The sequence below is a fragment of the Periplaneta americana genome, chromosome 5 (assembly GCF_040183065.1).
Source record: "Periplaneta americana isolate PAMFEO1 chromosome 5, P.americana_PAMFEO1_priV1, whole genome shotgun sequence".
NCBI lineage: Eukaryota > Metazoa > Arthropoda > Insecta > Blattodea > Blattidae > Periplaneta > Periplaneta americana.
Window position 1 is genome coordinate 99,216,761 of NC_091121.1, and position 15,344 is coordinate 99,232,104.

General features: G+C 32.5%; 1 protein-coding gene across 3 annotated transcripts in view; it reads left to right on the forward strand.

Moving 5' to 3' along the window:
- The window catches only part of LOC138700043 (neuropeptide CCHamide-1 receptor-like), a 172,226-nt gene that overhangs the window by 18,670 nt on the left and 138,212 nt on the right, over window positions 1-15,344 (forward strand). The window contains exon 1 of one of the 3 annotated variants that reach the window (XR_011332156.1): window positions 5,196-5,317. The exons of 1 other annotated variant lie outside the window; for it this stretch is intronic. The gene's annotated coding sequence lies outside the window, so the exon portion shown is untranslated. Of the gene's footprint in view, window positions 1-5,195; window positions 5,318-15,344 lie in introns of those variants that run through there. One more of the 3 variants, XR_011332154.1, reaches the window with a different exon arrangement.

Genomic DNA, 15,344 nt, shown 5'->3' on the forward strand with positions numbered 1-15,344 from the left:
GTTATCGGTCATACGGCATTCACTGGCTCGGCGATTTGCGGCCTTGCATTATCGTAGAGAAGCAGCACACCAGACTCCAGTAGCTGTAGTCGGTTCTGGCGAATTTTTGGGCGCAGTTTCCTACGGGTTATATATGCATATGTCCAGCCGCCTGTCTTCTTCCAAAACATTGGCAACAATTACCTCTGTAGTGAACTTCGGTAATAATTTCAGTCTTCCAGTGTGTTTGTTGACTTCTGTAGTAATATGACCTTCCAAGACCTGCCGAGACCATCGGGAAACGGTACTACGGTCTATTGTAGAGTCACCACACACTTCTCTCGAAGCAATTCATAAATTTCCAACGGCGTGCGTCAACGTAAAATTTCTATTTCAGTCTTTGATCTCAGTGACGTGACCTGACAGATTTTCGTCGTCCATTTCAATCGCTTATACAGAAACAAGTTTTTAAGCAATTTAACTCAACTTGCACAGAACCGTTCGGAATAACTCTCACTATTAACGCAATAAATAACAACCACGCACTTCCATGGATATGGGAGCGCATGCGCAGTGTACATTACTTCTGGGATCACCCTTCTATGTAGAACCTATTGTATATTAGTTTAAATTTGATACTCAGTGTGTATTTCCTTGTTTAATTCATAATATACGATTTTTTTAATGTTTAATTGAGAGCTCATGTATACATGTAATTTTTATTGAGCTCATTTTTTTGTAGTTTTTGTAACTTGTAGCTTTATTTATATGTATGTATACCTGTTCCTGGTTGAATGGAAGAGGAGGCCTTACTGCCTTAACTCTGTCAGCTAAAATGAATTAAATTATTATTATTATTATTATTATTATTATTATTATTATTATTTTTATTATTATTATTATTATTATTATTATTATTATTATTATTATTATTATTATTATTATTATTATTATTATTATTATTATTAAACTACCTCCCAAAAATGTAATAATTCTCTTAATAATATCATAATTACTAGGAAAGATAGCATTAGAGATCTTGGTATCTAACTTGATTATAAAAATTCTACTTCCATCATGATGTGCAATATATTTTTACACATTCATTAAGAATGCTTGGTCTAATTTTATTAAATCTATAACTTATTCTATTTCTACTCCTATGTGTTTATTAATTTTACTCGTATACTATACATTGGTCAGATCCAAGCTTGAATATGCATCTGTTGTATGGAACTCCATTACTTCCACTGACTAGGCTAAGCTAGATAATATTAAAAGAAAATTGATTTCCTTGTGTTCTTATAGATGTTTACCTAATTCTGATGGTTATAAATATGAGGTTAACTGCAAATATTTTAATTGTTGTGGTTTATTTGCCGTCTTCGGATTCCTGCTATGGGTTTAAGATTTCATAAAATGTTTTACAATAGTAATTCTAAATCTCTCTCTCCGGTCTGCAGATGTATAAAATTTGTTAATTTGCATGGAACTAACTTGGATTCATTTAATTATAGTATATACTTTTGGAGTTTTATATCAGTTTAATTTATGTTTTTTTGTTCAAATATGTATTATAATGTTATTCTCGTTATTTTTTATATCATGTAGTTTATTCATTTATATGATTGCATCCTTTCATTTTCAATTACAATTACTTTTAATTGTCATTATTATTATGTATTTTAATCATCCATTTTATTCCGTCTATTCAATGTCTTTATTGTCGTTAATTAATTAATGTCTTTATGTGTAATAATTATCTTATGCACTATTATTGTGATTTTATCATATTGTAATTATGCTTTATGCTGAATTGTTATTGGCCTCTGGCTGTTGTACAACACAATAAACAATAGTAAAAAAAGAAATAAAAGAATAAATAAATAAATTATTATTTATTTTTGCGTGAATATAGGTCAGGACCAAGCGATTTCCAAGCCTCATAATTATTTATTTTATTTTATTGGTTTATCTTACGACGCTGTATCAACATCTAAGTTATTTAGCGTCTGAATGAAATGGTGGTAATGCCGGTGAAATGAGTCCGGGGTCCAGCACCGAAAGTTACCCAGCATTTGCTCGTATTGGGTTGAGGGGAAACCCCCGGAAAAACCTCAACCAGGTAACTTGCCCCGACCGGGATTCAAACCCGGCCTCCCTGGTTTTGCGGTTAGACGCGCTGACCGTTACTCCACAGGTGTGGGCCCCCGTAATTATGTGAACAAATTGAGCTTACGTGGTACTAAAAGTGTTGACAGCAAAGTCCATTATTCCAAGACAATACTTGAAAGATATAATTTATTTCCGTCCTATAAAATTAAACACAACAATAACCGAAGTTTTGAAAATGTCCCAATAAGTGAGGAAGACACAGATCGTGGTGTGACATCATGGTTTCCCCAAAGCAGTATTCGTCTGTGTGGTGCGCATACCAGTCGTTCACGAGTTCTCAGAAAGGAAAAGAGGATCCTGGATGTTAGTAATTTCATTAAACGTTTTCTCTCTCTTGTTTATTTTTTAAATATTACCCGACTTTGTACCAATTCCTGCAGATGGTACAGGGGAAACATTTAGAAAATCATCATCATCAACATTTCACGGCTTAAGCCATTTAGGCCCGTTCCGGTCTCATAGATTTCAATTAAAAAGTTGTATCCATCTCTTCTTTGGCCTACCAACACTTCTTCTACCCTCTGGATTATAATCTAAAATGATTTTTGGTATTCGGCCTGATTTCATACTCTGAACATGCTCCTTCCAATTGTTCCTATATTGCTCTATTTTATCCATCAGTTTAAAAATATTTAATTAATTCCTGATATCTTCACTTTTCCTTCTATCCAAAAGTGTGCAACCAGCTACACTACGTAAAAACCTCATTTCAGCTGCTTCTATAGTTTTTTCTTCTTTCTTGGTTAAAGTCCAAAATTCACTACCATACAGCAATATAGGCACAGCCATAACCTTATAGAATTTTAGTTTGGTTTCTCTTCTAGTGTATTTCAGGGATCTCTTTATTGTGCCACATATGAAATTAAATTTACTAAGTTTATTAAAAAGATCTTCCTTCTTAAAATAGGAGCTATTACAGCCTAGATAGTTAAAATTATTTACTTGCTCAATAGGTTTCCCATCCAAAATAATTTTTGCTCGTAAGGTATCTGGTCCTTTAAAAGCTAAAACTTTAGTTTTCTTTGTAGATATATTAAGATTATAATTTTTAAGAATATTACTTAGTTGAAATGTGGCCTTCTGTAAATCATTTTCTGAGCTAGAAATGAGAACCTGGTCGTCAGCAAAAAGTAACGTATCTAATATTTGTTCCTTTATTTTAAAATGTGAATCTAAATTTGTCTGCCAATGAAATATGGCATCGTCAATATAAACATTAAAGAGAGAAGGCGAAAGTGGACATCCCTGTCTTACACCTCTATTTATGGTTGCCGTTATATCATTTTTATGTCTCGTTCCAGTTTCAACCAATATCTTGTTTTCTACATACAAACTTCTTATTGCAGTTATTAAATGTTGAGGTACTCCTTTCTGTTTCATGATATTCCATAATTTATTTCTATTAACTTTATCAAAGGTCTTTTCAAGGTCTACAAACAGTATAAAAGTTGGTATATTATATTCTCTATGTTTCTCAAATATCTGGTTAATAGTAAAAATACAATCGGAACAGGATCTGCCTTTCCTAAATCCATTTTGGGGGATTTTAGAATAATAATAATTTATTATTATTATTATTATTATTATTATGCACATCAATTTTTTTCTCTTCATTTAGAAAATTGATGTGCATAATAATAATAATAATAATAATAATAATAATAATAATAATAATAATAATAATAATAATAATAATTTATTGCCAGAACAAAGATATATATTGATTTTTTTTATATAAGAACTCTCTAGCACCCCCCGAAAGAGTAGTTACATACTCGTGCTCAGGGGGCATTCCTCATTACTTAATGTTAAAATATTTTATTGAATAACAGAGTAAAAAGTAATAAAAGAAAAGAAGAAGAAGAAAAAAAGACATATCACAATAATTGAACATTAAATTTTCTCTGTTAACAGCAATTTTTAATAGATGTTTTGAAATAAGAAGCATTAGCAAATTGTATATTTGGGAATTTATCTATTATCATGTTATAAAGCCTTGGACCGAAGTTGCTACTGTGATTATATGCTACAGTCGTAGTAAATTTAGGAACTGTCAAGCATATGTTGTCTGATCTTTTGATTTTATATTTATGTGAATATAAATTAAATATGTTTCGGTTTTTATGTACGAAATTCAGTAATACATTGTTATCAATTTGATGGAAGTCAAATACTTTAAATTCTGAATGCAGCAGCTCTGAAGGATAATCAAGATGTTTATTAAGGCATGTATTTGTTATTCGTTTCTGTAGCAGAGTTATTGGCATGAGGAAGGTATTACAAGCACTATCCCAAGCTATAATGCCGTATTGTAATATAGCTTGTACTAATGGGAGCTAAATCAGTCGTAAAGTATGGGCAGTCAAATAATTTCGTAGGCTGACAAAATAGTGAATAATTTTTCTTAATCTGTTGCACAGAAAAAGAACATGTTTATCCCAACGTAAGTGTTGGTCGATTATTTTTCCGAGATATTTAACTTGAGGAGATTCATTTAGAATAGGACAGTTACAACTATTAGAAGAACAATTGGATGTATGAATTTTTAAGCACAAGAGCGAATCAGGAGATTTCATACGAACAGATGTTAACGAAAATGGCACGACCGTGGTTTTAGAATGATTTAACACAAGTATGTTGGAATCAAACCAATTTTTAATGAATGTGATGCCATTGTTCACATTAAAGTAAGTATCATCCCAAGTTTTACCTGCAAAAATAACAAGCAGAGGTGTTTGGAGTAGTGAGTGGTATATGCAAGATATTTATTACCAGACGTGATTTATCAAAAGTATTCTGTATAATTGTAATGAAAAGAAATGTGAAGCTGATTTCTATTAGGATTCAAAAAGCAAGTTCGTAAAATGTAAATGCTGAGTTAGTCTGTGAATGGTTGAGTCGCATTCAGAGAATCAAGATATAAACTGTGAATACCTATTTCTTGTAATACGTCTGTAGAATGATGTCAGTACTGGCAAACTGCCTGACTAGGACTGACGACAGTTGTATTGGCGCCAACTGCGGAATTCCCACTCCTTAATTATCATATTATGAACGTTTCGCCTTAGGAGTCGTATAGTTGATACTATGCGGTAGTTTGTTTGCTTTCTACACGGCGTAGGAGGTGAACTTGAAGTGTAACAAGGAAAATGGAAGCAACGCGGTAAGTCTTGTCCACCACAAGTTCCATTTGATATCTCGTCAGAATTGAAATTCACGTCTCCAGCACCAAACGCTGTTCGATAAAGAAACGTCAATATAAATTATATTTTGTCGGTATTATTATAATTATTATAGTTTCATTTAGAGAACATGTTAGAAATTATATTTAACTCAATTTTATTCATAAATTAATTCTGGCTGTATTCTAGTTTTCCCTATTTATATAATGTTTTAATAGGGACCTGTAATTATATAACGTTTTGAAATTCTTGACTGCTTTCATCTACAGAAATAAGGAAGTAAAATATTTTATATAATTGTTTAGATAGTGTGTTAGTGTAAATCGTCAAGCCTACCAACTCTTATAAAATAAGTAAATTACTAATTATTTATTACTTCGATTTTATGACGTAGGACAAACATAAACATCCATTCATATTATGCACAGTTGAAAATTAATATTTTTTATAGTTGAATCGTGAATTGCAGAAACCGCACAAGTCACATTTTTCCTGAAATTAAATTTTTCATGTGGTTGTAATGTTCATACATAGGCCTCTCAAGTGGTAGTCTACAGAAATTTCACACTCCCAGTGCTCAGTGTACATTTCACGGCGACAATAAGTTACAGTGAATTGCAGGAACACCACAGATCCAAGGCATGCGGAATTTTGTTAGGGGGAAAAAAGTATTTTTCTTTGTTTTTTTTTATAGGAAAGGAATTTGAAGAATCAAATATGTTATTCCTATAATTTTACATTTCTCTGTTTTTTGTGTACTTTTTTTTCAATCTCGTGATTTAAATATACTTTTAAAGTTATTTATATAAGAAAAAATATGTTCCTCCGTATTCATCACCCAAAATTGGTTTAAATAAGTGCAATGATTGTTATTACAGAAAGCCTACATGTCCGGGCAATTCAGATTTTTTATTCCCAGAAAATACTAAAGAAAATAGAGTTCATGTATGTTAAACTTTAGAACTTACTATTATGCTTTATTAAAAAAAATTGTCACTTCATAATACCAAACGCTTTTGAAGATAATCAGCTATTGTGCCTCCTGAAAAAAATTATCCAAATGGACATGCGGTGTTTCTGCAGTTCACGATTCAACTGTTCAAATTAGTCGATTGTCATCGTCCCATTGTAAATTGGTACAGGAATTTATAGTGAACACACTATCTAGTTTCGTATTTTCTCCTCTTTTCATTATTTCAGAATTCCTAAATTCAGTTTTTGTGAGTTTTCGAAAGTCATAAATAAATGTGACTCAGCTTCTGATTGTAGTAGGAAAATTAATTATTATACATGGAAAATATATATTTAAATATTCTTCTTTAATCGAGAATAATTTGTATTTTTTTATTCAAAAGATGTTGATTGAAATTCTGTTAAGCTGGGGAAGGTAAATTAGATGAGAGGTTTTCATTGTTACAAATTGTATATAGCTTCTAAACATGTATAAATTATTGTGCAACGCATTGGTGTAAGTTTTGACAGAATATTCTGTTAAGCTCAGGAAGGTAAATGGAATAAAACACATTGAGTATCTATTATAAAATAAACCTGTCTTGTAGAAATCCAGAAATTCTATGAAGGAAATATAGTTATTTAAGAATTGTTAGAGTGAGTGTTTTCAAAATTTAATCTTCACTTTTCTTATAATATAAATTGTTAATTGTACAAAATGTCAGGTGTTAACATTTATAACAATTATGCACATTTCTATTTCCAGAGCACAAATTAAAGTAAAAATTGCTGAAGTTGTTTCCATCATGATGTTTAATATAAAAATTTGCCTTTCATAGATTTCGATGTACACTCCATCAAAGTCACAACGCGAATCGTAATTATAGCAACATATATCACAGTTCCCACAACTTTATGTCCTTATTTATTGAATAGTTTGCTTTGTAATGCAGCGTTTTTAATTTTGTTTCTCGGAACAGTTATGTTCCACGACATGTCAACAGGTGTCTCGTAGACCAATGTTTCTCAACCTTTTGGATGACAACGTCGCTCTTTTCATCACATTACTTGAGTGCGGCCTCTTTGACGTAAGGTTTAGGATGTAAAATATAGATTTGGTTTATTTTTAAAATATTGCAACCATCAAAATGGATGAAGATTGTCGTTAGGATATTGCTACTGAATGAAAGTGTGGAGCAATTTTTAAGTGTTTAAAATTTTTAAACATAATTACAAATAATTACACAATATTAAGCTATATTAAATTATTATTATTATTATTATTATTATTATTATTATTATTATTATTATTATTATTATTATTATTATTATTATTATTATTATTATTATTATTATTATTATTGTAGTTTAGTCAACTGTCGGAAGACAGGTTTCAACCTCATAAGTAGCACCAATAAAGCATGCAACTAGGTCAGGAGATAATGGGGTAGGATGGCCAGTTCCTTCAGATGCTTACAAACAATTGTTCTTCCTCTGGCACATATCGTCAAGTGAGATGTGCTGCCTGTTAATAGATGTACATATCAGCCAGAACCTCAATCAGGGGTATATTATTATTATTATTATTATTATTATTATTATTATTATTATTATTATTATGTTTTCCCCCTCCCTAACTGCTTTTTTGTCACTCTGGAGGTCTCGTCCCCCTGGTTGGGAATCACTGCCGTAGACAGTCGCTAATTTAAAATAAATAGATAAAATAATAAAAAATAAATCAACAAATATACACACAAATAAATAAATATTACATGAATATGTAAACAAAGCAACAATAAATATACAAATATTATTTTTAAGTTGGCATTACGAAGTTATTTTCATAACAAACGTTTTATACTGTAGTTTAGAGCTATAAATGTAGTCGAGTAATGGAACCGACTACTTGATTAATTTTAAAACTCCATCAACCGATCAAATGAGTTTTAATCGATTAATCCAATCGATTAAATCGTGTGATGAAGGAAACATAAGTTCCTTGTGAGGTCTGTGTAACACAAAATTTGTGATCTTTTGTTGTGGTGAACTCTAAAGTTATTATTGATATTTTATTGAGCCCATTTTTTGTGAGTAATCCTATGAATGAAACATGTGATAAGGTGAGTATTCTAAGTGCTGTGACAGATTTTAGATTTGGCATACAATGGAAAGTATATGCAGAAGACAGATTTTAAATTGCTCTCCTGAACACTTTGCTAAAGTGGATTCAGCTCGTTCTTTTCTTGTACCCTTCAGTTATCAAAGAAGCATTTCTAGTCTCAAATTCCTGTATATACCAGTACATCCTTAGAGTGCAGTATAACATGTACAGATATTTATTTATTTATTTATTTATTTATTTATTTATTTATTTATTTATTTATTTTATTGGTTTCAATGGGTTACAATGTTGAATGACAGCATTGACTTCCGATCATATAGTTGTCACTCACTATTCAACATACATGCATACATACATACATACATACATACATACATACATACATACATACATACATACATACATACATACATACATACATACATACATACATACATACAGTCCACACCTGTGGAGTAACGGTCAGCGGGTCTGGCTGCGAAACCAGGTGGCCCGGGTTCGAATCCCGGTCGGGGCAAGTTATCTGGTTGAGGTTTTTCCCGGGGTTTTCCCTCAACCCAATACGGTGCTGGACCCCGGACTCATTTCACCGGCATTATCACCTTCATATCATTCAGACGCTAAATAACCTAGATGTTGATACAGCGTCGTAAAATAACCCAATAAAATAAAATACATACATACATGCTTGCATTATATGCACACATACATTTTAAAATTTATTTTACATCCCTTTTAACGTATTTATTTCCCTCAGTCGTTTTTCTCTTACTTTCCAAAAGTATGTTACTAAGGATTTTATTATCTGTTCATTCGTAATTCTTGTTATTTTTGCTAATACAATTTCATTACTAAAATTTAGCCACTCCCTTTTCAAAAACTGCGTTCACTCCAATCATCTTGACACATGTTAACAATAATATGCTTTATATAGTAGTTTCTATTTCGCACATAATATACATCTGTCATTTTCTATATTAGCCCTAAAACCTCTCAATTTCCACACTCACAACCTAATCCATGCAAAACCAATTCTAGCATGCCTATCACAAATCATTATGTATGTTTCTTGCCTCCATACAGTTTTAACTTTCCTGTAATTTTGTAGTGAAATTTTCTATATCGTTACACCTTTGTCTTGTAATATTACAAACATTATTTTCACTTTCATGGTACAGATATTGTAAACAAAAACATTTTTTTCCTAAATGGAAACTGAGAAAAACATTGAAGTCCTGAAAAATGTAAAAATTTTAATTATCGTCAATGACAGCACTGACATTTCGGATAAAAAGAATTTGTGTGTATTAGTGAAGTATGTGTAACCTACTAGTGGTTAAGTTAGAACCGAATTGCTTAAACTAATTCACTTAGGTACAAAAATTGTTCTGCAGAACAAGTATTCACTTCTCTTGATGAGTAAAGTAGACATTCCTTTTACAAGTACTATAGTTATAGCATGTGATAATGCATTAGTAATGGTAGGAAATAAAATGTGAAAACAAAAGCTCTTTCGTTATACGACTTAACGGATGTAGTGCCTAGTGTGATTTTAATAAGATGTGTGTGTCACTCTTCAATCTTAGTAGCCAGTGAAGCATGTGGAAAACTTCCCCGATTCTATAAGGAATTAATGAGAGCAGTTGCTATTTATATAATATACCAGGAAGTCCTATAACCTGTAACACCATGCAAGAATTTCAGGAATTCTTCCACGTTGAACAACGTAAATTACTGAAGTAGCCAAACAGGCAATGCCTTGTCATGCAACCCTGTATTATTTGTCTCTTGGACACTGGGCAGTCTTAACAAACATTTTCCAACTTGCTGTCCTAGAAGTTAAACTTAAGTTTGTTGATATGGTTCTTCGGGGATTAAGGAATAGTGATATAAAAATGTACCCTTTTTCTGTTATTCTTTAATATCTTCAGTGCATTTTCCAGTCAAGGAAAATACTGATTCATAAATCGATGGTGTTTGGGTAAAGGGAGATAAGTCATAAAAATGAGTTTTGATATAAATTAAGATTAAACTTAGAATCCTTAAAGGCTGATTCACAATAAACTGGGAACGGAAACGATAACGAGAACGAGAACGGAAATGATGTTAAAATATATGTATTTAAATGTGAGTATTCACAATAGTTAATTGTGAATGCTCATATTTAAATACATTTATTTTAACAATATTTCCGTTCTCGTTTTTGTTGTCGTTTCCGTTCCCGGTTTGTGAACCAGCCTTAATTCAAAAAATTTTCTACACAAATAAAACACATCAAATACTAGTATTTTATTGTGTTTTGCACTCAAACTTGTAGAATTTAACTTGTGTATTCACCTGGGGAACAAAACTAAATTTGTAAAAAAAATGACTTAATCCCCTTTACCGGAATACCATCGAAATTAGCAGGGTACTATAAACGGTGCTGAAAAAGCGTGAACAGAATATCTTGAACTTTCAGAATTACTCAACATAAGTAAACTTCAACCATCCAACTATCTTCCATTGGAATCGGTGTACTTGATACCAGAATGTGAGAATCTTCTTCAAAATCTGTCTGAAGAATGTAAAACTGAAATACAACGAATAAAAATCAAATTCTTTTACTTCTATCACATAAGTACTGAAGAAATGAAAAATCGATTGCATATCAATATTGAAGTATTGAAGGAAACGAAGTATATAGTTTCAAATTTCACTGATCTATGAAGGTCGAGGAGAAATGAAAGAAGTAGGCCTATCTAAGATTGCATTCCGAATAGGAGTCTTCGATTTAAATGCTTTGGCAGTAGAATGGAGAATAAAATTTCCTTATGAAATTTCTGTCAGGAATGGAATTAGTATGTAGAATGAAAATTCATTAATGAAAGACTTCCAAGATGAATTGTATTTGACATAATTTCAAGGAAAAATTGTTCCGGGGCCGGGTATCGATCCCGGGACCCTTCGCTTAGCGCGCGAACGCTCTACCGACTGAGCTAACCCAGGAACTATACACGACACCGTCACAATTTTTCCTTTGTATCCACACAACTTACATGAGCTGACAAGACGCCAGAACTCAACTGTGAGTGCACACAAATACTGTGTGACTTTAATTGTGGCTTTCTGTTAACGTACCTCCAGTAACGAATGTATTATACAAATCTGGCTTTCAGGTAGTAGCTCCCTGTAAAGCAGGTTTGAATAATTTCAAGGAAAAATTGTTCCGGGGCCGGGTATCGATCCCGATCTCGGGACAGTATTTGTGTGCACTCACAGTTGAGTTCTGGCGTCTTGTCAGCTCATGTGAGTTGTGTGGATACAAAGGAAAAATTGTGACGGTGTCGTGTATAGTTCCTGGGTTAGCTCAGTCGATAGAGCGTTCGCGCGCTAAGCGAAGGATCCCGGGATCGATACCAGGTCCCGGAACAATTTTTCCTTGAAATTATTCAAACCTGCTTTACAGGGAGCTACTACCTGAAAGCCAGATTTGTATAATACATTCGTTACTGGAGGTACGTTAACAGAAAGCCACAATTAAAGTCACACAGTATTTGTGTGCACTCACAGCTGAGTTCTGGCGTCTTGTCAGCTCATGTAAGTTGTGTGGATGCAAAGGAAACATTGTGACGGTGTCGTGTATAATTCCTGGGGTAGCTCAGTCGGAAGAGCGTTCGCGCGCTAAGCGAAGGGTCTCGGGATCGATACCCGGCCCCGGAACAATTTTTCCTTGAAATTATTCAAACCTACTTTACAGGAACCTACTACCTGAAAGCCAGATTTGTATGTATTTAACATATATTGTGACTGTTGCTAAACTTTTACCTTTTTCCTCATTTGACTGCGGAAGCAGAAAGAATATTTGAGGGGTGTCATAGCATTGTCAGTAATCTCCATAAAAGAAAATTATTTCGAGAAAAAAAAAAACAAAAAAAAAATATTTCGGTATATTACAACCATTATATGATTAGACAAGTGTTTAACAAACAAGGTTAGAGTCTCTTGAATTTAAATCTAAGGTAATACTTTTCTATAATGCATGGTTTTGTTGATATTTAGATATTTAAATTGGAGTTTGCTTTCTTTGCAACAAACAGTTGGAGATTGTTGACTTTGCTGTGGTAGATTTTGGAGATTGCTGATTTTATTTCAAATATACAGTATAAGTCATATTAAGACAAGGAAAAGGAACAGAATTGATGGAGACTGTTTAAATTCTACGTCCGCATTTCAAGTAAATGAAATTAAGTGCACTTTAAATGTAGATGAATCTCATTTGAAAGTCCATTATAAAAAGTCTCAATTAGAGTAATTATAGTGACTATTTCGTTTATTTGACGTTATTCCATTTTCGGCCAATGAAGTGTAATGAAATTTTGAATTCCAACCTATCATAGTCATACATCGCGATAATTTCTATAGCTCGATTTATCACTATCAATTTATCGCATGGTCGTTGTTTTGTTTAGTCAGTGTCGTCAGCTGTTTCCACGTAAATCGATCAGCATGAATCCATTGTACTAAATAAAGTGCGAAATCCTACTTCCACATCTACATCTTCATCTTCTAATTCCATGTCCATTGTTTCTGAAGAAAATGATACTCATTCACTAACAGTTGCTTATTTCATTAATGTATTAATCAGGTTATTTGTAATTATGCTATAAAATATTTAAATTAAATAATGATTTCAGCAGATAATGAACACGTATTTCTGCTATAATAAGAGAAAAGCGCAGTACATGTAATTAACATTTTTTGTATTTTGCTTTTCTCAATTATCATTACTCAATAACATTCAATTTCTCTATTGCAGTAATCGTTATTCATCTATTTCGACTTCACAACGTCTGAATAGGTTAAGTATTCATAAACATACAATTATTAACATTTTGTGAGCGAATTTTTTGGATATATTATTTATATCTTTATTTTATTCACGAAATAGTTCTGATAAATGTCACTCGAGGTCTGAGATTTTCCAAATAAATCCACGAGCGAAGCGAAGCGAGCGTGGATTTATCGGCAAAACTCAGACCTCTTGAGACATTACTATAGATAAAGTTTTGCACCGGTAAATAGTTGTTTGTATTAACTGATATGAAGGTAACTGAATGGAAAATGTAAGTTAAGTGCATTTATTTAATTTTATCACGAATATTATTTAAAAATAGTTATTAATTTACGCCATTCACTCATCTATATATGGTACATTTATATTAAACATATTAAGACTTTTAATTTGTGCGACATTTTCTAAGTGGCACTATTAGGGCCGTTCCTTGTGACTTTCATAATCAAAGAATGGCAGCATGTGCTTGCAATGACTACAAAACATTACAGTGGCAAAATTCTTAACAAGGTTATTGTAATCCTTAAATGACAGAGACTTTCTTTATAAGAGAGATTGACATGGAGGTTCTTGGAGAGAGAAGCATTTATAAAACATTTCGGTTTTCATTTCATTTATCGTGTTTGTCACATGCATGCAATGAATGAAATTTAAAACACAGTGTTAAATCAGTATTGTTCTCATTCTTATAAACTATGTTGACCTGTCAGTTGTGACTTCACTAGAAATCAGCTTAAGAACACTAGATATTTAGAGGACTTCTTAAAGTGCTTATATAGGGTAGAAGTAAAATAAGCCTGCAGATAATTGATTATATTAAATAGGCCCTAGAAAACAAAGTCTAATATCATATCGATGAGAAGTTTATAGTTTAAAAAAATGTTTCTTTTTGTTGTTTTTTTTTTTTTCGAAAATTTTAACGCCGTCGTTGTGGATAATTAATATGCATAGGATATACAATATATATATTTTTTCCTTTGTCGTATTTCGATAGAATTGACGGTTTTCGTGTATATTAAATAAAAGCTAATGCAAATTTGTTTCCTAACATGACTATACGTGGCAACACTGATCAGCTGTTCTTTACTTGCTTTCGACAACTGGTAGCCAGGTCGTCTTGTCCCAGTATTACATGAATATGCAGTGGAAATAGATGTTTCGAGTCTTTCAAACTTAAGTGAATCTTGTATTGCCATTCAACTTAGTGTGTCGCAATGCCGAGATTTTCTAATTCGGAATGTCTGGACATGATTTTAACTTACGGAGAGACGAAATGCAACTCGCGTGTCGCAGAACGCTTGTAAGTAGAAAGGCTTCCAGTAGGATAGTACCTAGTGCATCGAAATAGACGTAGATATAAACTGTGCTCATACTGCTTTCGAAGGAAGGTGTAGCAACGGCGAATAACAAGGCCAACCATACTTCGTTCCACAATGTCTAACAAGCGATGTAAATATTGCCGGCAGAGGAGGAGAAAACTATAATTGCTATTGAACCAATTGCAGAGGTCTCATTCCACGGTTAACTTGAAGTAGGACGGTCTGAAGCGTTCTGCACCCGCTCAACTTCAAGACAAACGCGGAATGAGACCTCTGCAGTTCGTTGAATAGCAATTATATTTCCCTCCTCTACTGGCAATGTATACATCTCCTGTCTGATATTATGGTACAGAGTATAGATAAGTCGTGTTACCTCTTCATAGATGGTTTGAAGACTATTGCTAGTTATGCATTTCAGGAAGTCTGCAGGGAGTAAATGCTTTTCTTCATCTACGTAAATATTCTGTAATTCATTTCCTAATCGTTCTTTATTGAAAAAGGGATATGTGGACAGAAGGTTATTTAATTTCATAACAGAGAAATTTAGTTTATATCCCACATAACTATTTTGATCTAGCAATTCAACACATTTTATCTTTTCATATCTCCAAAACGCGTTTCCGTTTGTACAGTCATTTGCTCTTGACGTAACTTTAAAACCAGAAGTGCACCGCAAATGATCACATATAAACTGTTCTTGTGTGAAAAGAAGTGACAACAAAAATTAAAGATAATTACCTTTGTTGTCGGATCCTTTATCTTTAAGCTCTTACTTACCTAAG